Genomic DNA, 8,844 nt, shown 5'->3' on the forward strand with positions numbered 1-8,844 from the left:
TACTTGTAACATCAAGTATGTTGTTGTCCCCTTCTGAAGTTCAGTTAAGCCAGGCCGGGAATCAATCAATGCATTATCTGTAGTATTGAATTTTCCGTTGGCCAATACGTGAGCACAATTGTCGGAATGAAGAGAAGAATTAAATGATTTTATTTGAATACATATGCCCCGTAACTACTCACCCCGTTTCTAAATATTTGTCTTTTTAGACATTTCAACAAATGACTATATACGGAACAAAATGAGTGAATCTACACTCTAAAATATGTCTATATACATCCGTATGTGATAGTTCATTTGAAATCTTTAAAAAGACAAATATTTAGGAACGGAGGGAGTATGATGAATAAGAAAAGTTTCGACTAAGGTTACAAGCTTACTAGTATCTGCAAACAAGGGAATATACCCTCCTTTACTTCAGCATCCATTTGGGCTACTTGGTGCAGAGGTCCGAAGCAATGGAACCTATGAGAAACACATTGACTTGGCTTCTACAGTTAACCAGGTTTAATTCTTATGTTCTGCCAAACATCTCCGGCGGATAAATAGATGATCATGGACATGAGACTGGAGGGGCAACACTCAGTTGCCAGCAACACGGAGTGCTACGACGATCACACGCCATTGCCTGAAGAGCAATGCCTGAGGAGAGCTTTTGCAGTTTATGAAGATGAACTTCATATTACTGTCGGTTACATCGGAACACCAAGTCAACAGCCTTGTCCACAATAAAATCAACAATTCAGTAGTACTTGTTGCCAAGTAATACTGGGTTTGCCTCGCTCGTAATCAGCGACCGTCATGGCACAAATCAAACGAGTAAGCTTTACAAAAGGATCATCAGGTCACTCCATGTCTCCATCTAGCTATCAGCCTACCACATTATGGACGCCTTGGCACTACTACTACTCCGGTCCTTCGTCTCCTCGCACCTCGGCTACCCGGCGCCTGCAGACTCCGCAGGTCCAGCCCCAGCCCCAACGCCTCCTTCTAGCCCCACCACGGCCCGCCTCCGCGCCATTGTTGTTGAACAAGGGGCTTGGGGCTTGGGCGGCGGATGCGAGGACGGGTCCTTGCACACCTCCAGGGCCAGCTCCTCCTGCTTCAGGCACCGGCACAATGTCCCCCGCTCCCTGGGGTGTGCCTGCATTGCAAAAGGATACACCATTGAATGAACACAAGCTGTTCATTAGTTTCAGTTGTCTGACGTCTTCACTGAACATACGGGTTCTCCCTTCTTTTTTTGGCCAAAATGGTGCATCAGGATTTGTGATTGGGATATGGGAATGGTGTGATGTATATTGCTTTCGTATGATTATTGCTCCTCACCGATTGGGAAGGGAAACAAGATGGGAGGCATAAATCCTACTTGGAAAGACTACCGATGTGCGCATTCTATCATGGTACATTTAACTAATAGCTGCCGTGTGCATACACATTGGTACTTGCCTGCATTGCACAAGGTCACGCCTCCAGGGCCAGCTTTTCGTGGTACAGGCATCCGCACAGCGTCCCCTGCTTCCCGGAGATCAGCATGGGGTGTGGCTGCATTGCACTAGGATACATCATTAAATAGACCTATTGCTAATTTTCGGTTGTCTGACACCTTCACTTGATGTTCCAAACTAGTACTAAACTGAGGTTGAGCTTACTCTCTTTTATGTTGTGCAACTACTACTCTGTAGCTAAGTTATATATGAAGTGACCTTCAGATGAGAATGGTTAGATGTTGATTGAAAATCCTAGTAATGTGATTGAGAATTAAGAAAGTTGCAGGCAACTTATGAAGAGAGAACCCGATATCAAATCCAGCAATCAAGTACTCATAAAATCCAACCAAGTTCTGTAAACATTTCTTGTTACTGATATTAGTATAGTCAAGGTCAATCATGCTGCAAACAAGGAAATTTGGTAGTGATTGTCAATTTGTGTGTTTCCATGCTTCAAAGGAAGGATGTGGATGAGAGGGAAATTAAAGACAGGAGCACATACATAAAGGAGAGGAAGATGATTAAAGGAGAAAAAGTCCTAGGATCCATTGCAACAGTACGCTAAACAAAGACGATATACTAGTTGTAAAATGAACAGAATTTAATAGAGGGATCGATTTGACAGACTGATTGCAGCATGAATCACAAAAATGCACCACCCACATGGAAAATTGTAAAAGGTTACATCTGCATGCAGGAAACAAAGTTGGGTTTTGACAGGCATGGCAGAAGAAAGTACCGCTGTAAATCACTAATGGTGAGTTTAATTTTGCGTGGAACAAACCTTAGTAACTTACGATAGATGAAATAAAGTGCCTGAACTTGCGGAGCTGCAACTCAAGATAGATGTCATGCAGAGGAGATATACATATGTGTGAATTGAAACAATTTGGGATTTCGAAGGAAATACAATGTGCAGAAAAGGGTGCCTAAATTCAGAAGAGTATTTCTCTGAGACAAGTGAATTAATTCAGACATCACACTTCAGTAGGTTGTATAGATTGACTTGATGACTTTGGAAAGAGCTTCATTTATGCAAGATGGGATGAAAGGATATGACCGAGTGTCAGGGTTTTCAGATGCACTCTAATGGACAAAAATAGAACAATGCATGCTGTAGAAAGGGTTAAAGGCATGGCAAAGGTATTGCTTCATCTATATCTATACATAACACAAGTACTACACAATACATTTGTCCATCATTAGCAACCCATGTTAGTACGACCAATCTCAGTCCAGTTGTTTTGCAAAATTCTTGCTGGAAAATATGCATTATAAGGCACAACAAAAATCATCGTGATCATTCATATGCACATAATGAAATAATACCATTTGATTTATCTTGCAAAATATTTTGTAATTCAATATTTTATTTAAATTTACTATCAGGAATGATCAAAATTTTATACCAGAGACCAAATAAGACTTTTGTACCTCAGATAAATTTTCATATGAAATCAATATTACTGAAATAAATTTGTAGGTGTAATGGTGACCAAATAAGAACTAGTGGAGATGATAAGTCTTGGCTGGCTGGACTAAAAGTTTCTAAGGTGAATTGGTAGAGACATCCTAATTTAGACTTGTACTGATCCATTAGCTTGGCCATAAAAATCAAAAGAATTGCTATAATCTGGTGTTCTTCACAACTTCGTGATAACACTAAAATGTTACTCCTAGTTTCCAAGATCACTGTTTTTCACTTGTATAATTACCTTAAAATGTCAAAAAGAACAGACAAACAAAAAAAATAACAATTAGCTTGATCAGCTTTTGCACAAGCACAAAAAAGGCAACACTCACTAAACCGTGTAATAGCTATGATCACGATAATGAACTGGCAAGTATCAGACAAGCCGTGTGTGAGAGTGATAACTATGAAGGGAAGGATGTAACTGGGATGCGACAGAAAGCTTGCCACTTGACACTGTCGGTGACGATAATAACGACGGCGGGAAGTTGCAATATGTGTGTGATGGTTTGGGAAATGTGGCACACACCCTCTGAAGCTGGAATGTGTCAACGTCCTGCGTGGAACAACCTCGCTTGACTGAGCTTCCGCCATGATATAGGAGCAAGTGCCTCCCCACTGCACCTGTGAGCAAGGACCCAGAATCCAGCGAGAATATCTTCTCCATCTGCCACTGGGTGGAAGTGGAGCTCCCACCATTGTTTCGCTAAATAGTATAAGTAATGGGAGATGTGCTGCGCTTAAGCACAAACATCAGAGTTGTGCCTTGACCTGCCTCCAGGATGGTCACATCATCAGCCGGATTTCTTTCACAGGGCGGGTGATCAGCCACGGACAGCTCCATCCTTCGGATGTCAAGCACCAGCAATTTTTCAGTGGAGCCTGAAATCCAGTAGAAATAGCCATGGGCGTAATGGCGCCTCAGGAAGATAAACAATGTCGATAACACGAAGCCAGGTGACATGTCGCTCCAAGTCGGTGATGGGACGGTTCGCCATTGCCCTGTGCCGGAACAGAAGACAGCGATCACTGGCTTGTTTTGGAGCAGCACCATCCAGATCACCCTGAATGATGGCTCCTCCGTAGTAGCTGCCTCCTCCTCGTCGTCGTAGCCGGAAGGGACGAGGAAGGAGTGGGCGTAGCACGACCCTTGTGCGCCCACGACAGAAGCGGCTAGGTCATCGGGGATCCGAGGAAGCAAGAGGTACTACCGATGTAAGGGGTCGCACACAACCATCTCCTTGAAGAGAGGTCCGAACACCTCGCCGGCGTAGAGGCGGCGGGGTCTGTCGAGGAACACGCGGCCGTCACAGACTTCCTGCACGAACCAGCGCCGGGAGGGGGAGGGGAGGAAGCAGGCCCGTATGGCGCACCTGTGCAGAGTGTTCAACTGCACAGGGCCCCAAGTTTTCTATGTAGAGCATTGATGACTAGTTTAGGTTTGGGTAATCAACGCATCAACAAATACTAGTACGTTGGAACCTGAAACGAAATAACTCCAAGGCGGAGGCCCCATCTCAACGCACGTCTCCTCCTCTTCTCTCTCTGTTCTCTTTCTCTTCTAGTGCAAATCCCTTTCTCTCCCAAGATCCAATCGCACCCCAAAGGTCTCAATTCTATTCCATTCCAGTGGCTTAATTCCTTCGCATTTCCCCCAAAACAATCTCCTTATTCAACGAATTGGTATTGTTCTACTCTCAATCCATCTATTTATCCGGTTTTTCTTTTCTCTCATCTTCTCACACATCTTCACTGCTTCTTTCAGTCTCATTGTTGCTTGCTGCTTGTCCTTCGACCTGGGTGCATGATTGGAGTTGGAGGCATGCCACAAGCGCTAGGCTGCCGATTAACCGAGATGAGGAACCGGACGACCCGAGCCACGCCGCAGCCGAATGGTGTTCCTTCCAAATAAATCAAAGGTTGTTTCATCAATTTTCGTTTCAATATTAAGTTTTAGTGCATGATATTTACATCCTATTTTCATTTCTGAAATATATTCTAGTTCTCGAATTACGATTCTTGAGTCTTCTTGAGTCAATTTATGAAAAACGTAAGAAAAAGAAAACAACACAAACTTTGTTCTTGAAAATGTGCTCTTGATAAGTTTTTACCAAAAGAATCAAAGTTTCTTGTGAAAATCAGAGTGCAGATGCAAGCTTTGTTTTTCTGATTGCCATTTGTTATGTTGAGGGCCTACATTTTTATTTCGCACCGGGCCTCCGTTTTCTCGGGTACGGCCCTGGGAGGAAGCCGAAGGAGAAGTCGGCAGCGCTGGCGACGGCCCTGGCCGCGGGCGCGGAGGGGTGAGGCGGGACAGCGGGGTGGAAGCGGTGCCGCTCGGGGTCGAGGAAGCCGAGGAGGGGCGTCGGGTGAGCTTGCGGAAGCGCCGGGGGAAGGAGCGGTCGGCGATTAGGCGGCGGAAGGAGACGCAGGCGGCCGAGGCGCGGATGAGGTCGGCTGCGGTGGGGAGGCGGAGCTGGATTTTCACCAGCAGCTCGTCGGGGATCGCCGGCAAGGCCATTTTTTGGCCGCTCTCAGTCGTCGGTGACGGCGGCGGCGGTGGCAGCAGCTGTGTGTGCTGCTTTTTTCTAAGGGGAGTGTGTGTAGTGCTAGACAACTGCGTGTGTAGTGCTTTTTTCTTACACAAACTGTTGGGCTCCAACAGAAAGGACTTTGGGCTGTTGGGCCACGTTGTTGCGTGCCCCAGGGGCTTGTACAAAATATCCATTCTTAAAACAAAAATCACACAATTGTGTTGTCCGTTGTCATGCTGCAATGGTGGAATGCGAAATTATTGCGAGACATACTGTCCTCACGCCTCTGACGCTCCCGCAAGATGGACAGCACAACAATGTGTGTTCATGCAATTTTTTAGGCATTTTGAAGCGGTTTTGAGAATTGAGAAGCTTCTATGGACCGGTATAGACCATTTTTTAGAAGTTTCCGCATGATCTTTGTGTGTGTGTGTGTGCGCGCGCGCGCGTGCGTGCGTGCGTGTGCGTGTATGTGTGTGTGTGTGTGTGTGTGTGTGTGTGTGTTCTATATCGGTTTTGTCTGTTGTTCATTTTTTTCTTCACTTTTCAAATATATGCGATAATTTTTAAATACACGTTAAACATTTTTTATATGCAGATTGAACACTTTTCAGATACATGTTAAACATTTCTTAAACACACTATGAACCTTTATCCGAAATACACGTTGAATTTTTTTAAAATGCACAATGAACATATTTTAATACACAGCAATTATTTTCAAACAAAAGTTAAGCATTTTTTCTGTAAAACTTGCGAACATTCCTTAAGGGTGTATGAATATTGTATAAATGACACAGTATTTTAATATGGCATTAAAATTTAAAAAATCCCTAACATCATTTTGCGTTTCATGAACTCTTTTTAACATGTAAGGAAACATATTTTAAAAGCGTGATTTTTTTAAAATGTCACGAATAAGTCCTTAAATGATACGAACAATTTTTACAAATTACGCAAACAATATTTTAAATTTCCATGAACATATTTAAACAAAGTATCATGAACATATTCTTAAAATTTGTTAACATATTTTAACAAAGATTATTTTTTTACAAAAGTGATAAACGTATTTTGAAATGTGTGAACATATTTTAACGCGATGAATTCTTTTTGAATTATATGAACATTTTTTAGAACGAAATTACATGAATAGAATTTCACATTAAATGAACATCAAAAATGCACATTAAAGTTTTAAAATTTTAAGTAAATATATTTTAAAATATTGTTCTAAAAGTTTTCTAATATACATAAAGTAAAAAAAGGAAAACAAAAAAGGAAGCATCTTCGTAACCGCTAGCAAGCGAGGGTTGACACTAGTAGAAAAGGGGGTTTTTGTCCCGGTTGGTAAGGGCCTTTAGTCCCGGGACTAATGGGTCGTTACTAATGCCTCCCCCCTTTAGTCCCGATTCTTTTTTTTGAAATTTTATTTTGTGAATTTTTTTTATTTTTAAATTTCTGAATTATTTTAACCTCTAATCTCTAATCACCACCCCTCATCACTGCTCAATTTATCCTCTAATCACAAATCACCCCTCATCATTCCAAATCATCTAACTTTCCGGACAGTCACCCATCCTCTCACTACTCCAGCCTGAGCACGCTTAACTTCCGGGTTCTATTCTCCCTCGTTTCCAAGTCTGCACTTGTTGTTTTCCTGACAATAGTAAGATGTCAATCCTATTAACCCTCAGGAATTTAGCTTGAGCATGAAGTGACATATTTCACTGTTTGAGTTTGAAACTATTGTTTTAAAAAACAATAATTATTTAGTAACACTAATATTTCTGGAATAATTAGTTTGACCATTGTTTGACCAGATTTGACCAAAATTCAAAAAAACTGAAATAATTATTTAGTAACACTAATATTCTAGAATAATTAGTTTGACCATTGTTTGACCACAGTTTGAAATTTTTTGAATTTTTTTGCCTCTCCAGATCTTAAAATCCCCGTAACTTTTTTTTCTGTTAGGTTTTTGAGGATTTTGAAAATGTTTAATGGGGATCCCCGGTTAAAATCGGATGTAACTTTCCGAGTAGATGATTTTTCATATAAAAAACTTTTTAATCCGAGTTCGTATGCACAAATTATGCCCATTTTACAAATTCCAGAGAGATTTTGCAAATAAAGTCGAAATTCATATTTGTAAATTTTCCCAACAACTAGACCACATATCACATGGGAAACTTATTTTATTTTATTTTTTTTGACATTTCCATCATTTTCTTTTGTTTTTTCTAAAACTGAAAAGGCAGTGGGGGGGGGGGGGGGGGTAGAGTTTGAAAATGGGACCTTTAGTACCGGTTCGTGCCATGAACCGGTACTAATGCCTCAAAGCCCATTAGTACCGGTTGGTGCCACCAACCGGTACTAATAGGCATCGCACCCTTTAGTCCCGGTTCGTGGCACCAACCGGGACTAAAGGGCCCAGGTGAACCGGGACTAATGCCTTAGCCGCACGAACCGGGACCAATGCTCACATTAGTCCCGGTTCGTGACTGAACCGGGACTAATGTGAATATTGCCCTGTGACGAAAGCCCTGTTTTGTACTAGTGTGAGCAGAGCAAACGTGTGTTAGGCTGGCCCATTTAGGGAGGCGCTTGAGGTGATGCTAGCGTAAGTCTCACAATTAGAGAGATCTAGGGGCCCCCTGAAACCCTCATGTCCCGATATAATCCCAATAAAAAGCACCGCGGGATCTGGCTGTCATTCCCTCCCAAACGGCCCTCGATACCGAAACTCTCACTAAACCACCCACACTAACGATCGTTCCTAGTAAAAATGGTTCAAAACAGCTCAGCTTGAGCAGTGCCAAGCCTTAAAGTTGGGATTTGCATCTACAAATAAAATAGCTAAAAACCATATAATTTTTTTGCCACCCTTTTAAGGAAAAAGAAACATGGCAAATGTCTAGCAAGCAAGAGTTGAGCGGAGCGAACATGTGTTCGGCTGGCCCATTTTAGGGAGGCACTTGAGGCAACGCTAGCGTCAGTCTCACAATTAGAGAGATCTAGGCGCACACTAAAATCATCATGTCCCAATATAATCCCGATAAAAAGGACCGTAGTATTTGGCTGCCATTCCCTCCCAAGCGGCCCTCGAAATCGAACCTCTCGTTAAACCACCCACATTAACAATCACGCCGAGTAATAATGTGTCAAAACAGCTCAGCTTGAGCAGTGCCAAGCCTTAAAGCTAGGATTTGCATCTATAAAATAACATATCTAAAAGACATACAATTTTTTGCCATCCCTTTAAGAAAAAAATGGCAAATGTTTGTGAATTTCAAAAGTATATTAAGACACATAAACAGGTTGCATGGATGCGAATAACATGGCTGAC

At 42.2% G+C, this 8,844-nt stretch overlaps 1 long non-coding RNA gene across 1 annotated transcript in view; it reads left to right on the top strand.

The window, feature by feature from the left end:
* The first annotated feature begins 4,454 nt into the window (after positions 1-4,454).
* LOC120974404 (uncharacterized) overlaps positions 4,455-8,844 on the top strand; it is a 7,370-nt gene continuing 2,980 nt past the window's right edge. Inside the window, exons 1-2 of the long non-coding RNA XR_005769811.1 lie at positions 4,455-4,644; positions 4,727-4,880. This is a non-coding gene — a long non-coding RNA (uncharacterized lncRNA). The remainder of the gene's footprint in view (positions 4,645-4,726; positions 4,881-8,844) is intronic.

The sequence above is a fragment of the Aegilops tauschii genome, chromosome 2 (assembly GCF_002575655.3).
Source record: "Aegilops tauschii subsp. strangulata cultivar AL8/78 chromosome 2, Aet v6.0, whole genome shotgun sequence".
NCBI classification, from domain to species: Eukaryota; Viridiplantae; Streptophyta; class Magnoliopsida; order Poales; family Poaceae; genus Aegilops; species Aegilops tauschii.